Here is an 18,693-nt window from a genome sequence, read left to right as displayed (position 1 = left end):
GACACGTGGGGGAACTAGAAAAAGTTGCCAAAAGAAATGAGGAAGCACTTCATAAAAGAAGAGCTCTATATATCCAATAAGCAATTTAAAGATTCTCAGCTTTATTAACCTCAGAACGTAATTTGGGATTGATAGATTTTCATTTGTGTTGAGCACAAAGGAGGCTGATTTAAGAATGAGGATGTGGGACAGAATGGTTAGAAGTTCAGGAATATTCCTACTCCCTGCTTCATAATTCTCCCCAGGTTTGTTATTATCTTTAAGGCGAGTGTTTCTTTTGTGTTGCTGTTTTTGTTATTTGCTATAAGTGTTTGTTTGCAGTTCAATTTTAATTGCTGGGTCACTTATTTTTGTCTGAGTTGAAAGTAGAAGGCTGAGAATCAAAAGAAATATAGAGGTTCTGTTGGTAACATCATTTAATGAAATGTATTTCCAGTGAGGTCTTGAATTTAGTCCCTCTTTTTTTTTCGCTTCTCCCTTTCTATTAACTCTGAGTCAAGCCTCACTGAGGTTCTGCCAGGCAAGTAGGCTCTCTCTTTAGTAAGTTTCTCTTGTTGTTTTCTTTTTTCCCCCCAGTTCCCTCTGTGTATTCTCTTCTATAATTTCCATTGTTTGTAAATACCTGTCTATGTTCTTCATGCTTTCCAAAATTGTGTTAAATCTCTGGATTCTCTTCCATAGATAGATAGATAGGCAGACAGATGGACAGACAGATACACAGATACATACATACATACATAGAGAAATTAGATAGACAATAGATTCCTTGCTTAACAATGTAACGATACTCAGGTAAACAAAAATGAGGCAACAAAGTTCGTTTTTACTCTACCATCATAAATCAGACTCTCAAGTATTACAATGCATAAATTTAACCAAATAACTGATGTTAATGCACATTTGTAAAAATTTTTTCTGCCTACCTTCTGTTTCTGAAACCCTGGTGCTGCTAATCAAAAGGTCAACAGTTTGAATCCACCAAGTGCTCTTTGGAAACCCTATGGGGTACTTCTACTCTGTCCTATAGGGTTGCTATAAGTCGGAATGGACTCAATGGCAATGGTTTTTTTGTTGTTGGTGGTGGTGGTGTTTTACCTTCTATTTCTCTCTCGGCCACACATTTTCCACAGAAGAAATGACTACTTCCACCTTTTGTGTAAGGCTGAATGGTACTGTCAGAGGGCAGAAAAATGACCCAAATTAAAAAATCTAAATTTCTTGCCTGCAAATATAGTTACATGCACATGGATAAAGAAAATTCAAGCCAAACAAAAAAATGTGTTAAAAAGCTTGTTTTCTAGTCATGATATGTAAGAGACCTCACTTAGTTTCTGATGACTAGTCAACCGAGATGCTATTTTTCTTACCTTGTTTTCAGGCCTTCTGACCATTCTAAAAGTTGTCATTTTTAATTAGCCACCTCCAGTTGGTTACTGTAATTTTTTCCAGGAATTCCAGATAGAGTAGACATAAATACACTTTGTAACTTAATATGTATTTATGTTAAATAAATCAAACTTTTTTTTATTTGTAATTACCTTTATGCTAATTGATAATTCATGTCCCATGCCTGTGTGTTGGGATTTTTAATAATTTTCTTAAAATTTAAGTTGAATTTAAAAGTTTTTTTTTCTTCTAATTTTTTTATTGGTGTCATTAGGCTTGCAGCAAAATGTGTTATATACATGGCTCAAAAAACAGAAATAGTTAGATTAAACAAAAAAAAAAAAAAAAAAAAACCCTGTTGCCATCTAGTTGATTCCTACTCACAGCAATCCTATAGCACAGAGTAGAACTGCCCCATAGGGTTTCCAAGGAGCATTTGGTAGATTCAAACTGCCCACTTTTTGGTTAGTAGTCAAACACCTAACCACAATGCCACCAGGGCTAAAAAATCTGAGGTTTCTGAATTCCTCTTAGCAGGAATAAAATTTGTATCGCTAAGGGTCACTATGAGTTGGAATAGACTTGAGGGCAGTGGGTAGCTTAAATATAGTAAATGTTTCATTTAATTGAATCCTCAGAGGTTGTCATACTTGAATAGCCATGGCTTGGATAATAAATGACTAAAGGACGTTTTAAAAGGCCAAAGATAAGGGGAGAACTGGAAAGTGTTAACAAAACAGTGAACCACTTTTAACATTTATCTGGCCTATATTTGTAAATGTACCTAAATATATCAAGTGAATGTTTTAATTGTCTACTATTTGTATTTTTAACATCCAGAAACTTTTATTTTCTAGGTAAGGAAAGTTAAAGCCAAAAAAAAAAAACTCATTGCCACTGAGTCTATTCTGACTCATAGCGACCCTACACGACAGAGCTGCCCCGTCGAGTTTCCAAGGAGCGCCTGGTGGTTTTAACTGCCAACATTTTGGTTAGCAGCTGAAGCACTTAACACTAGGCCACCAGGGTTTCCAAGGAAAGTTATGGAGACCTAAATTTTATTACTATTTTTTAATCACATGGTTGGATGTAAAACAATGTTAACTTATATGAAAGGGAAAAAACAAAACAACAACAAAAAACCCTGGTTTATACTTATAAAACTATGTGTCCTAACCATCTAAATAGAAAAATTCAATGAACTAAATTTGTTTCCCATGCTTGAAATTCTTCAGTAGCTGTCTCTTGTTGTTAGGAGAGAGGTCAACCTTCTTAATATGTTTAATATGTATGTTGCCTCATATCAGCCATGGAGCCATACCTGCACTTGAACCTGGCTCACTTTCTCCAAGACCTACACTAGCCTTCTTCCCAGGCTACAGACACTCCATTAACATCTGTGAGGTTAAATTCTGCTGTTCTATGTGATGGGACTGCTCTTTCTTTCTCCACTTTTTCTTACACACTTTTCAAAATGCATATCAGCTATCACTTTTTCAACAAAATCTGTCCTGGTTTCATAAGCTTAGCAAAGTATCCCCTTGTTAAAATCTCTCGCAGTTCTCTGTACTTGTTCAACAAGATATCTATGATAAACAAGTTCTTTATAGTCAGGTCTTAAAGTCAATTTGACCAGTTTAAAGCATGTTCCAGTTTGCACATAATAAGAATTCATTGATATTAGGTGGATTAACAAATAAATTAGAGCTACTTATTCAAATTCTATTTAAATAAAAATATCCATAATGTCTAGTATGTGTTAGGAGGTGCATTCAGCAAAAATGTGGTAATATACGTAATAAATTAAGAATTCTGTTATTTCAAGTATTACAGAGCTTTAAACTATTGCATTGTCTTTGTGAAGAAGTCTTTGTATTATAACTATATTGTATTATAATTATAATATCATTTTAGGATAATGTGTTATTATCACACAAAGATATCATTTGCACTAACACTATTATAAAAAAGAGTTTCTTTCATTTTGCTTGATACTGTTTTTGTTTAGTTTATTTATTTATTTTTTGCCTGTGTTTTTTAAGTCTACCTATGGAGTTCTGGTGGTGCAGTGGTTAAGAGCTTGTCTGCTAACCAAAAGGTCGGCAGTTCAAATCCACCAGCAGTTCCTTGGAAACCCTGAGGTGCAGTTCTAACTGTCCCCTAGAGGGTAGCTGTGAGTCGAAATCAACTTGAGAGAACTGGGTTTAGTTTTATTATTTTTTTTGATGGAGCACACCCACCACCACCCATTGCCATCCAGTCAATTCTAACTCATAGCAACCCTCTAGGGCAGAGTAGAACTTCCCCGTAGGGTTTCTAAGTAGCACCTGGTGGGTTCCAGCTGCCAACTTTTTGGTTAGCAGCTGAACTCTTAACCACTGCACCATCAGGGTTTCCTTGGATGGATCAGGATATTAAAATAACTCCAGAAACTGTTACATTGATTATGATAAGAAATAATCAAAGTCAAAAAATTTTTTCCTTGAAATTTTCACTTTCAAAAACTAACCTGAAGTCATTTCATAAGAATTCTAGCACTAAAATAAAAAATTATAAATTCTTTCTTGGATTTATAAATTTAAAGAATATCTAAGGGTAAAAATAATATAAGTACAACTTTAAGATACTGTTACAGAAGTTATTTTAAATATTTATAAATGGAAGGAATAGATAAGATATTCCTTATCTTGTTCTCTTAAAATATGCTTAATTTTTGGTGAGATGAATTATAAAGATTAATCAAACAAGCATGTGTCTAGTATACAGATATTTTGGCCCTAAAAAAATTGTGTAATTACAAAGACTAAAGAACATATAAAACATAAGAATAGTCAGTTTGCCTCCACAACAAAATGGAAAGTGTAACATTTCAACTAAAATATAAAAAATAATTTGTTCTTTCATCCGTACATAGCTACAATAAATAAAATAATAATTGAAAAGAAAAACACTCTAATAACTTTAAAGATATTTTAATAAATGTGGTAGGTGGAATTTTAAAAGGGCTGGTAAGATTCTCACCCCCTGGAGTGCACTGCCTGTATGATCCTCTCAATCTCCCTATGCGAATATTACTTTCATTATTAGGTTAGGTTATATGACAAAGGCGAAGGACTTTTTTGGATGTAATGAAGCTTACAAATCAGTTGACATTGAATTGACCAAAAGTAAGATTATTCTGGATGGGCCTGGCCTATCACATTAGCCCTTAAAGGAGATAAGGACCTACCAAAAGAGAGGAATCCAAAATCCCCTGCTGGCTTTGAACTGTGTGTGGTGAAAGAAAGGGGATATCTATGGAGGGAGATTAAAAAAAAAAAAAAAAATGAAAATCTTCAAAATTGGCCCAATAAACAGCATCATGATAAATGGCACAGAAATTGAAGTTGTTGAGGATTTCACACTACTGTATCAACAATAAATGCCCATGGAAGCAGCTATCAATAAATCAAAGGTTATATTATACTCAGAAAATCTGCTGTGAAAGACCTCTTTAAAGTGTCAAAAAGCAAAGATGCCAATTTGATGAGTAAGGTACACTTGACCTAGCCATGCTCTTGTAAACTACTTCATATGCATGTGAAAGTTGGACTATGAAAAAGAAAAATCAAAGGGGAATTAACACATTTGAATTGTGGTGTTGGCAAAGAATATTGACTGGACCATTGATTTTCACAAGAACAAACTAATGTGTGTTGGAGGAAGTACAGTCAGAAGGGTCCTTAGAAGAAAGGATGGCTGACTTTGGACATGTCATCAGGAGACACCAATTGCTAGAAAAGTACATCAAGTATGTCAGAGAGTCTGCAAGACAAGGAAAACCCTGTATGTGGAAGATTGACACCGGGATGCAACAAAGGGCTCAAACATACTAATTATTGTAAGGATGGCACAGGACTTGACAAGGTTTCCTTCTGTTATACATAAGGTTGTCATGAATCAGAGTCTACTAACAATGACCACAATGAAGGGGACATTTTGCAAGGAATTGAGAGCAGCTTCTAGGATCTAATAGTAGTCCCTGGCCACCAAGCAGCAAAAAATTGGAGACCTCAGTCATACAACTGTAACAATATAAGGGAAATCGGAAGCTGATATTTTCTTATTCCAACCCCTAGAAGAGGACACAGCCAGCAACATATTGATACAGACCTTGTGAGAATCAGAGCAGAGAATCTTGCTACCCCATGCTAGACTTCTGACCCAAATGAACTGTGAAACAGTAATTCTGCATTGTTTTAAACCACTAAGGTTGTGGAAATGTATTATTACAGATTAAAAAACAAATACACTACACAACTCTATTTGTGGCAGGAAAAAATAAAATAAACATGATTATCTATTGTTGCAATGTTCTGCATTCCTCTCCATTCTACTTCAGCCTAACAAAAAACTAATATATGTTTAAATGGCATGTGGATGTTTGGATATCTTTTTAAATGTAGCAATGTTAACTTCTACCACTCATCTGTCAGTTTGTCGTACTGTGTTGGCTTGTACATCCAGGGATTCAGAAGAGAACGCGGAGTAAGGAATATCATTGCTGACGTCAGATGGATCCTGGCTGAAAGTAGAGAATACCAGAAAGATGTTCACCTGTGTTTTATTGACTGTGCAAATGCGTTCCGCTGTGTGGATCACAACAAATTATGGTTAACGTTGCAAAGAATGGGTATTCCAGAACAGTTAATTGTGCTCATGAGGAAACTGTACATAGATCAAGAGCATTCATTTCAACAGAACAAGGGCATATTGCGAGGTTTAAAATCAGGAACGGTGAATAAGGAAGACTGAAGAATAAATGATTCTTTTGAATGGTGTTGGTGAAGAACATTGAATATGCCATAGTCTGTCAGAAGAACAAACAAATTTATCCTGGAAGAAGTACAGCCAGAATGCTCCTTAGAAGTGAGGATGGTGAGACTTCTCACATATTTTGGACATGTCATCAGGACAGGCCAGTCCCTGGAGAAGGACATCATGCTTGGTAAAGTAGAGGGTCAGTGAAAAAGAGGAAGACCCTCAAGGAGATGGAATGACACAGTGGCTGCAAAAACGGGCCCAGATAGAGTAATGATTGTGAGGCTGGCGCAGGACAAGGGAATGTTTAGTTCCCTTGTTCACAGGGCCACTGTGCCTCGGAGCTGAAGTGATGGCACCTAGCAACATAATTCTAACTTGTTCTTTGATATAGGTCTGTATTTTAAGTAAATAAATTATGAATAATAATAAAATTCACTTAAAATATTCAGACATTTTAGGTTATTGTGAGTCCATTAAATTGAACAAGTAGTATGCCATCTTCTATGTACGAAAATATGCTAAACATTTTGTGAAAACAAAATTTAGTTGACATGTCTGTTTGGGCTCCTCCTGGATGTTACAGTCCCATCTGTTGTTTGCAGGAGCCATAGAGGTAAACTGAAAGAGTATTTGATAGAGAACCTAGCTCTGCATCCTTTAAATCTTTGATGGTGACACTAAACAGAACAAATCTTCCCAGGATGTGACACCGCCTTTGATTTACTATCTTGACCAAAGACTGGGGAATATTTAAAGGATTTTCACTTGATATTTCCTTTCACATGTCACACGCTTGGTTTAAGTTAAACCCTTAGAGAATTTGTTCCTTCCTTGACACTACCTTATCAGTCAAAACAAAAAAACCAAACCCAGTGCCATCAAATCGTTTCCAACTCATAGCAACCCTAATCAGTAGGCAAACATTTTTTCAGAAGTTTCCTGCTCAATAAATGCACTGGAAAATTTTCAATGATGTAAACCTAGGAAATGTACTAATATCTGTTGAATTAATCAAAAAAAATTCTCTAAAATATAGAGATGTTAATATTTTTTCAAAATGAGCTTCCTGTATTTTTCTCCTATCCATGAAATATTATATTGAAGCATACATGTCTCCTAAAAAAATAAGCTAATGATGCACACATATTAATGTGCTGAGATCAGTATTTAACAATGTTAATACATACAATTATAATAATACTAAAGATTCCTTTAAGAAGATACTCAATGTTCTATTAAGTTTGGGGGAAAATCATGTTAAATAAACTTAAATTGGTATATTTACCAGTGAAAATTTCAGAACCAAGCAAGGCATATTTAGGCAGACAAATTTAAAATTGTTCAGTGCTAGTAATTTTTGTTGTAGTTTTTATTCATAAATACCTTTCTACAGTTACTGAATTAAAAAAAATTGTTTGGAGTTTGGTGTCAGTTTTTATGTATACTCATTTAATGGGGCCTAAAAATGAATATTAGTTCTTTTGAATAGTGCTGAAAATCTCTTTAAAATTTTCCATTCTGTTCATTTTGTACATATGATGAATCTAATTTAGTTTTGTTATGCATAATTTACCTTGTAAATAATGTCTTATATTTGATAATTGTTTTTACTAGTTTATTCATTAAAATTAATATTTAATCAGAAGTCATTGAAATCAGCAATTATGATAGATTTCACCAGGTTAAGAATGATCATTTCCAAATGTTGGTGTAGTAATTTATAAACAAGACCTTTTATTAAGTTCATCTGACGATTACAGACGATGGAGATTTATTAAGTTTAGTAAGAAACAAGGCTACTTAGTGAGCCCAAGGAATGCAAAATATATGATTTTTATGTGGGATCACTATTGGATAATTCTTAATCTTGAGAACATAGGAAGACTTCTTAACAATCTAATAAGTGGCTGAATTCCCCTTCTCAATACATACATAACTTACATAATATCATACATGATAACACTTGCAAAATTTAGCCTTAAGTTTCAAGAGTTTGGTGATTCCTCTGACACCAATCATGGATATCAGTTTAATTTTGAAAAATGTATCAAAAAGATGATGTAGAAGCATGAAAATATTTTTTTGAATATGAAATTGAAAAATGGCAGTATTCCATATAATACACAAATTTTTGTTTCTTACTGCAAATTTGCATGCTTGGTAATCTCACCATTATAAGCATTCTCATTCAAAAGACTATTCCAGATTATTTATTGAAGAATTATCCAAGATATCTGCTAAGGAAAGCAGAATTTTAAAAACCTTGATAAACATTATTAAAGTAGATAGACATGATGTATTAATAGAGCTTATCGTCTAAAGCCCCTGCGAGTCTGCCAGTTTGTCATACTGTGGGGGCTTGCATGTTGCTGTCATGCTGGTAGCTATGCCATTAGTATTGAAATACCAGGAGGGTCACCCAAGTTGGACAGGTTTCAGCTGAGCTTCCAGACTAAGACAGACTAGGAAGAAGCATCTGGCAGTCTACTTCTGAAAAGAATTTGCCAGTGAAAACCTTAAGAATAGCAGTGGAACGTTGTCTGATATGGTGCCTAAAGATGAGTCCCTCAGGTTGGAAGGCACTCAAAATACTACTGGGGAAGAGCTGCCACCTCAAAGTGGAGTTGACCTTAATGACATGGATGGAGTCAAGCTTTACAAACCTTCATTTGCTGATGTGGCAAGACTGAAAATGAGAAAAAACAGCTCCAAATATCCACTGATAATCAAAATGTGGAACATACAAAGTATCAATTGAGGAAAATTGAAAATCTTCAATAATGAATAAACATCAATGTCCTAAGCGTTAGTGAGCTGAAATGGATTGGTGTTGGTCATTTTGAATCAAATAATCATATGGCCTATTATGCTGAGAATGACAACTTGAAGAGGAATGGTGTTGCATTCATCATCAAAATGAACATTTCAAGATCTACCTTGAAGTATAAGGCTGTCAATGATAGAATAATACCCATATGCCTACAAGGAACACGAGTTAATATGACTATTAGTCAAATTTATACACCTATCACTAAGGCCAAAGATGAAGAAATTGAAGATTCTAATCACCTTCTGCAGTCTGAAAATAATCGAACATGCAATCAAGATGTATTGATAATTACTGGTGATTGGAATGTGAAAGTTGGAAACAAGAAGGATCAGTAGTTGGAAAATATGGCCTTGGTACTAGAAATCATGCTGGAGATCACATGACAGAATTTTGAAAGACCAACAACGTCTTCACTGCAAATATCTTTTTTCAACAACATAAAAGGTGAATATACATGTGGACCTTGCCAGATGGAATACAGAGGAATCAAATCGACTACATCTTTGGAAAAAGACAAGGGAAAACCTCAATATCGTCAGTCAGAACAAGGCTAGGGGCCAATTGAAAAAGACCATCAATTGCTCATATGCAACTTCAAGTTGAAACCGAAGAAAATTAGAATAAGTCCACATGAACCAAAGTATGACCTTGAGTATATCCTCACCTGAATTTAGGAACCATCTCAAGAATAGATTTAATACACTGAACACTAATGACCAAAGACCAGATGAGTTGTGGAATGATGTCAAGGACATCATACATGAAGAAAGCAAGAGATCATTAAAAAGAGAGGAAAGAAAGAAAAGACCAAAATGGATGTCAGAAGAGACTCTGAAACTTGCTTTTGAATGTCGGGTAGCTAAAGCCAACGGAAGAAATGATAAAGTAAAAGAGCTGAACAGAAAATTTCAAAGGGCAGCTTGAGAAGACAAAGTAAAGTCTTATAATGACATGTGCAAAGACCTGGAGTTGGAAAACCAAAAGGGAAGAACACACTCATCATTTCTCAAGCTGAAAGAGCTGAAGAGAACATTCAGACCTAGGGTTGCAATATTGAAGAATTCTATGGGGAAAATATTAAATGATGCAGAAAGCATCAAAAGAAGATAGAAGGAATACACAGAGTCACTATACCAAAAAAAATTGGTCAATGTTCAACCATTTCAGGAGGTAGTACATGATCAGGAACCAATGGTGCTAAAGGAAGAGGTTCAAGCAGCACTGAAAGCATCGGCAAAAAACAAGGCTCCAGGTAAATTGACAGAATACCAATTGAGATATTTCAACAAATGGATGCAGCAGTGGAATTGCTCACTCATCTATGCCAAGAAATTTTGAAGACAGTTACCTAGCCAACAGACTGGAAGAGATTCATATGTGTGCTCATTCCAAAGAAAGATGATCCAACAGAATGTGGAAATTATGGAACAATACCATTAATATCACACACAAGTAATGTTTTGCTGACAATTTTAAAGCGGTTGCAGCTGGACATCAACAGGGAACTGCTAGAAACTCAGGCCAAATTCAAAAGAGGAATATCATTGCTGATGTCAGATGAATCTTGACTGAAAGCAAAGAATATCAGAAAGATGTTTACCTCTTTTATTGACATGCAAAAGCATTTGATTGTGTGAATCATAATAAATTATGGATAACATTTCAAAAAATGGGTATCACAGAACACTTAATTGTACTCACGAGGAACCTGCACATAAACCAAATGGCAGTTGTTAAAAATGAACAAGGGGACACTACAAGGTTTATAATCAGGAAAGGTGTGTGTCAGGGTTGTATCCTTTCATCATACTTATTCAATCTGTATGCTGAGCATATAAACTGAGAAGCTGTACTATATGAAGAATAAATTGGCATCAGGTTTGGAGAAAGACTAATTAACAGCCTTCAATATGCAGATGACACAACCTTACTTGCTGTGAGTGAAGAGGTTTTGAAGTACATACTGATGAAGGTCAAAGACTCTACAACCTTCAATATAGATTACACTTCAACATAAAGAAAACAAAATCCTCACAACTGGACCAATAAGCAACATCATGACAAATGGAGAAAATATTGAAGTTGTCAAGGATTTCATTCTACTTTTTTCCCCAAGCAACATCCATGGAAGCAATAGTCAAGAAATCAACATATCATATTTAGGCAAATCTGCTACAAAAGACCTCTTTAAAGTGTTAAAAAGACATCACCTTGAGGACTAAGGTGCACTGACCCAAGCCATGGTATTTTCAATTGCCTCACAGGCAGGCAAAAACTGGACATTGAATAAGGAAGACCAAAGAAGAATTGATGCCTTTGAATCATAGTGTTGGCAAACGATATTGAATACACAATGGACTGCCAGTCTGTCTTGAAAGAAGTACAGCCAGAATGCTCCTTGGAAGTGAGGATGATGAGACTTTGTCTTCTGTACTTTGGACATATTATCAGGAGGGATCAGTCCCTGAAGAAGGACATCATGCTTGGTAAATTAGAGGATCAGTGAAAGAGAGGAAGACCTTCAAGGAAATGGATTGACACAGTAGCTTCAACGATGGGCTCAGTCAAAGCAACAATTGTGAGGATGGTGCAGGACAAGGAAGTCTTTTGTTCAGTTGTACAGAGAGGTGCTTTGAGTTGGAGCCAACCTGAAGGCGCTTAACAATAACAAATCAGTTAATATTTGGATACACATTGTTTTTAAAAAGCCATAATAAATTCTTATAATCATTTTAATTTGGGGTCCTATTAACAATCAAAATATATTTATGGACAAATAATCTTTCAAAAATTCTAATGCAATATTCAACTAAAATTACATCCACAAGAATATGAATTTTGAAAAATAATACCCAGAAACCCATAGAAGAGAGAAATAACAGAAACTTGCTACAGAAAGTCATGGTTATGTGAAAAGGCTCTGAGGTCTGACATGTATGAAATGGTTGTCAACTTTTTGAAGTCCTTGTTGTGTGAGCCAGAACCAATCAGTTTCCCCATCGTTTAGATGTTAATAGCACCCATCACTTAGAGGTGAGTAGATTACCTGACACAATTAATCTAAAACTTTTAGCACAGGGTCCGTCATACGTGAAGTGCTAAACAAATAATTTGTATTGATATTAATACCAAGAATACTTAAGGCCATTAATATTTTATTACACACCCTATGAAAAGTTTCCTGTGATTTAAATTGAAAATGATTTAAAAAAAGGGTATTTACACATAAAAAAGAGTAAAATTTTGATGATGGTGGGCTTTTTATAGCTTCAAAAATTTGTGTATTTTTTTCACTTTATAATTTTATTTTTTAAGTTGGAGAAAGGACACAAAAATAGAAGGTGTGATGATTCCAATGACCATTTTTATATAACTCACAGTCTGGCTCATCAGATATTTTTTTCCCTTTGTACAATATTCTATTATGTAAAATTTTATGAAGTTAATGGATTCTCCCTTTATGTCAGTTGAAATCAATGTCAGCATTATCCCTAGGACAGGAATCATTGCTTCCTTATCTGTAATTCTGTATTGCTAAAATGAAGCTGATTCTTCTCTTTTACTTCATTTATATGTCAGAGGAATGGACAAAAATGTATTATAATACAATATATATATATAGGAGTAGTTTTAGAAGCTCAAAATATAAAATTGGTCCTTAAGTAACACTTTTTTTACAATTTTTTTGGTGATTGAGAAATTTAATTAGAACGGAAACTTGAAAAGGATTTTAATTCAGTGATCCTCCTTTAGGTAGCTGCAGACAAGTCATAAAGAGGAAGTTATTTAAAATTGAGCATACCTCAAAAACTAGTTGCATAGCAGGCAATCAATAATACTAAGCTGATAAGTGTTAAAGCCGGTGGGTGAGAGAAGAGTGGGGTTTAGTAATTGCTTAATGGGCACAGTGCTAAGGTATAGGACCAGATCAATTAAGTTATACGGAGAGAAAATGTTTTGATGGGCAATATAAAATTCGTCCAATCTTGAGGTATGAGACATTTCATCTTTTATAAGTTTTTATCTATTATCAGTTTTAGAGTTTAAAAGAAATGCATTAAATTGTGCTCAGAGCCCTTCGATGGAGCAATGTAATGTATAATTTGACATCAAAAGCCTATGTCATTATCATCAAATGGTATTAAAAAAAAAAAATCAAATGGTATTACTCTCTTTAAATTCTGACATATTGTTTCAAAGTAGCGGTTCCTAGCCATTTAAACTACAGTTTAAGCCTCAGAAATCTGAAGCTAAAAAAAAAAATCCTATTTCTTTAATAGGATAATTATGAAAATTATTTAATTACAATTGTAATAAGAACCATTGTCTACACTGTTCTGTCCCAATCAGTACTAGAAATGGGGTCTGTCCTTCCACGTTGCTACTCTCTACCCTGGGGAAACAGAACCCACACCATGTTTGGAAGAGATTGTTTACTAGAGTCTGGGCTAGAAGAGAGCATATTGCATGGAGGTGACCAAATTTAGGGATAACGGTAACAATAAGAATAGCATACTAGGAGCCCTCGAGTTGGTTCCAACTCGTAGCAGCCCTATGCTCAACAGAACGAAACACTGCTGTGTCCTGTGCCATCCTCACATTTGTTGCTGTGCTTGAGGCCATTGTTGCTGTCACTGTGTCAATCCATCTACTTGAGGGTGTTCTTCTTTTTTGCTGACCCTCTATTTTTCCAAGCATGATGTCCTTCTCCAGGGACTCATCCTTCCTGAAAACTTGTCCAGAGTATGTGAGACATAGTCTCTCCATCCTTGCTTCTGAGGAGCATTCTGGTTGTAAATCTTCCAAGACAGATTTGTTTGTTCTTTTGGCAGTTCATGGTGTATTCAATATTCTTCTCCAACACCACAATTCAAAGGTGTAAATTCTTTAGTCTTCTTTATTCATTGTACAGTGTTTGTATGCATAAGAGGCGATTGAAAACACCACGGCTTGGGTCAGGCGTACCTTAGTCCTCAAGGTGACATTTTTGCTTTTCAACACTTTAAAGAGGTCTTTCCGAGCTGATTTATCAATGCAGTGCATCTTTTGATTTCTTAACTGTTACCTCCACAGGTGTTGATTATGGATAGAAGTAAAAAGAAATCCTTGACAACCTCAATCTTTTCTCTGTTAATCATGATGTTGCTTATTGGTTCAATTGTGAGGGTTTTTGTTTTCTTTATGTTGAGGTGTAATCCATACTGAAGGCTGTGGTCTTTGATCTTCATCAGTAAGTGCTTCATGTCCTCTTCACTTTCGCAAGCAAGGTTGTGTCATCTTGGTAAGGCAGGTTGTTAATGAATCTTCCTCCAATCCTGATGCCCCATTCTTCTTCATATAGACCAGCTTCTCAGATTATTTGCTCAACATACAGACTGAATAGGTATGGTGAAAGAATACAACCCTGACATACACCTGTCCTGACTTTGAACCACGTGGTATCACCTTGTTCTGGTCAAACAACTACCTCTTGATACTTGTACAAATTCCTCATGAGCGCAGTTAAGTACAGCATGGATTAGAAAAAATCAAGGCAGCTCATTTGGAATCTCTGCATCCATTTGGTTTCTTAGATCTATTTCCAGTCATACTCCTTCAACTCTGATTCCTTTCTCTCTTGGTGATCTCCCCAAGTTGGTACTTTCTTACTCTAGCTTCTGACTTTTTTTTTTTTTTTTTTTAATTCAGAGCCTCAAACTCTTACTTTTAACAAAAGGGAGCCACAAGTAATCATTTCAGGAACAGGTCATCTTCTCCCCCACCATTATCTTTTTGATCTTTAAGCCAGGCACTCTTATTCTGCTAACTTCAAGACCTGTTGTTTTGATTCTTTGCATAATCTAAGAGAGAATAAAATTCATACTTTTTGACAAGTCTAATTCTCCTTTAGACCTTGTGGATGCCTCAAATTGACTAGAGAAAGAGCAAAAATGTTTGGGGAAAGAAGACATTTAAAAAAATAATCAGGCGGGGCCAAGCTGGCGGACTAGGTGGACGCTACCACGGATCCCTCTTGCAACAAAGACTCGGAAAAACAAGGGAATCGATCACATACATAACAATCTACTAACTCTGAACAACAAGCACAGACTTAGAGACGGAAAACGAACAAATACGGGCAGACAGCGACTGTTATCAGAACCAGGAACCAGCGTACCAGGCACGTGACCTTCGGAGCCTGATCTGGGGCAGAGCCCGGGGGGCAGACGGCACAGAAAGGGTGCCCACCCCTTCCCCCCCGAACCCATCCCGGGAGGAAGTCTAGCTGGTTGGCGCGGGCGGCGTAGAGGTGCAGCCAGAGGGAGAAGCACCCGGGAGGCAGTGACTGATCTGGGAGTGGGGAGAACAGCGTCCCAGCTGGGGTGCCATCCCGCCAGGAGTTAGGCGAGAGGTGGACGGGGTGCGAGCGGGGGGGGTCAACTATATTTCCCTAAAGTGACCCCGGGGCGGGGCCCACACGTTCGTGCGGGAGGACACACACCCAGTCCGCGCGTGTGGTGCGGCACACCGGAGGGAGAAATCCCCGGAGGTGACTGGTCTCGAGGCGGGGAAGGCAGCATCCCAGACGGGGACCCATTCCGCGGGGATATGGGGGCGCGTGTGGCCGGGGCGTGAGTGCAGGGTCCATTTTTATTACCCTGAATTGACCCAGGGGGCGGGCCCACCTGGTCGTTCGAGTGACGCCCACCCAGTTTGCGCGAGAGGTGTGGCGCACCGGAAGGAGAAGTCCCCGGGAGGAAGTGATTGCTCCCGGAGCGGGGAAAGCAGCGTCCCAGACGGGGTGCCGTCCTGCTGGGATTTGGGCACGCGCGTGGGCGGGGCGTGAGCGCAGGGTCCATTTTTATTCTCTGGAATTGACCCAGGGGGCGGGCCAACCTGGCCGTGCGGGTGACACCCACCCAGTTCGCGCGAGAGGTGTGGCGCACCGGAAGGAGAAGTCCCCGGGAGGAAGTGACTGGTTCAAGAACGGGGAAAGCAGCGTCCCAACCCGGAAGTCGTCCCGCTGGGATTTGGGCGTGCGCACAGGCGGGGTGTGACCGCGGGGCCCAATTATAATCGCCTGAATAGACCCTGGGGGCGGGCCCACCCGTTCGTGTGGGAAACGCCCACCCAGTGCGCACGAGCGGTGCCGCGCACAGAAGGGAGAAGTCCCCGGGAGGAAGTGACTGGTCTCCAAGCAAGGAAAGAAGCGTCCAAGCTGGGGACCCGTCCCGCCCGGATTTTGGCGAACGGGGGCGGAGCGTGAACGTGGTGTTCAGCTCTATACTCTGTGGTGCTACACTCCTATCTCTCTGATCCCTCCCCCACCCTCCCCAGGCGGCCCCATTAACATCCGAATACCCGGAGCCAGAGGGAGAATTCAGATAGGGATCTGACTGCATTTTCTTTTAGCCGACTACCTGGAAAATCTAGTTTCCCAGTGATGGCTCGGAGACAGCAGTCCATATCAAACCACATAAAGAAACAGACCATGACAGCTTCTCCAACCCCCCAAACAAAAGAATCAAAATCTTTCCCAAATGAAGATAAAAACAATCCTGGAATTATCCGATACAGAATATAAAAAACTAATTTACAGAATGCTTAAATATATCACAAATGAAATTAGGATAAATGCAGAAAAAGCCAAGGAACACACTGATAAAACTGTTGAAGAACTCAAAAAGATTATTCAAGAACATAGTGGAAAAATTAATAAGTTGCAAGAATCCATAGAGAGACAGCATGTAGAAATCCAAAAGATTAACAATAAAATTACAGAATTTGACAACACAATAGAAAGTCAGAGGAGCAGACTCGAGCAATTAGAATGTAGACTGGGACTTCTGGAGGACCAGGGAATCAACACCAACATAGCTGAAAAAAAATCAGATAAAAGAATTAAAAAAAATGAAGAAACCATAAGAATCATGTGGACTCTATCAAGAAGGATAACTTGCGAGTGATTAGAGTCCCAGAACAGGGAGGGGGGACAGAAAACACAGAGAAAATAGTTGAAGAAATCCTGACACAAAACTTCCCTGACATCATGAAAGACAAAAGGATATCTATCCAAGATGCTCATCGAACCCCATTTAAGATTGATCCAAAAAGAAAAACACCAAGACATATTATCATCAAACTTGCCCAAACCAAAGACAAACAGAAAATTTTAAAAGCAGCCAGGGAGAAAAGAAAGGTTTCCTTCAAGGGAGAATCAATAAGAATAAGTTCAGACTACTCAGCAGAAACCATGCAGGCAAGAAGGGAATGGGACGATGTATACAGAGCACTGAAGGAGAGAAACTGCCAACCAAGGATCATATATACAGCAAAACTCTCTATGAAATATGAAGGCGAAATTAAGATATTTACAGATAAACACAAGTTTAGAGAATTTGCAAGAACTAAACCAAGACTGCAAGAAATGCTACAGGAGATTGTTTGGCCGGATGACCAATAATATCAAGTACCAGCACAATACAAGGTCACAAAACAGAACGTCCTGATATCAATGCAACTCAAATAGGGAAAGCACAAAAACAAACAAATTAAGACTAATTCTAAAAAATAAATAAATAAAATAATACACACAACAGGAAATCATGAAAATCAATAAATGATCACAATAATCAAAAAGAGGAACTAAATATAGGAGGCATTGAACTGCCAGATGGAGAGTGATACAAGGCGATATAGAACGATACAAGTTAGGTTTTTACTTAGAAAAATAGGGGTAAATAAAAAGGTAACCACAAAAAGGAATATCAATTCCATAACTCAAGAAAAAAGCCAAGAAAAACGTAACGACTCAATAAACACAAAGTTAAACATTATGAAAATGAGGATCTCACAAGCTACTAAGAAAAACGTCTCAGCACAAAAAAGCAAGTGGAAAAATGAAATGGCCAACAACACACATGAAAAGGCATCAAAATGACAGCACTAAAAACTTACTTATCTATAATTACGCTGAATGTAAATGGACTAAATGCACCAATAAAGAGACAGAGAGTCACGGACTGGATAAAAAACACGATCCATCTATATGCTGCCTACAAGAGACACACCTCAGACTTAGAGACACAAACAAACTAAAACTCAAAGGATGGAAAAAAATATATCAAGCAAATAATAAGCAAAAAAGAAGAGGAGTAGCAATATTAATTTCTGACAAAATAGACTTTAAACTTAAATCCGCCACAAAGGATAAAGAAGGACACTATATAATGATAAAAGGGACAATGGATCAGGAAGACATAACCATATTAAATATTTACGCACCTAATGACAGGGCTGCAAGATACATAAATCAAATTTTAACAGAATTGAAAAGTGAGATAGACACCTCCACATTTATAGTAGGAGACTTCAACACACCACTTTTGGAGAAGGACAGGACATCCAGTAAGAAGCTCAATAGAGACACGGAAGACCTACTTACAACAATCAACCAACTTGACCTCATTGACTTATACAGAACTCTCCACCCAACTGCTGCAAAATATACTTTTTTTCTAGTGCACAGGGAACATTCTCTAGAATAGACCACATATTAGGTCATAAAACAAATCTTTCCAGAATCCAAAGCATCGAAATATTACAAAGCATCTTCTCAGACCACAAGGCAATGAAGCTAGAAATCAATAACAGAAAAACTAGGGAAAAGAAATCAAATACTTGGAAAATGAACA

This window comes from Elephas maximus, chromosome 24 (assembly GCF_024166365.1).
Source record: "Elephas maximus indicus isolate mEleMax1 chromosome 24, mEleMax1 primary haplotype, whole genome shotgun sequence".
Classification (NCBI taxonomy): Eukaryota; Metazoa; Chordata; class Mammalia; order Proboscidea; family Elephantidae; genus Elephas; species Elephas maximus.
The sequence above is the reverse complement of the archived record's forward strand: the minus strand, read 5'-3'. Positions refer to the sequence as shown.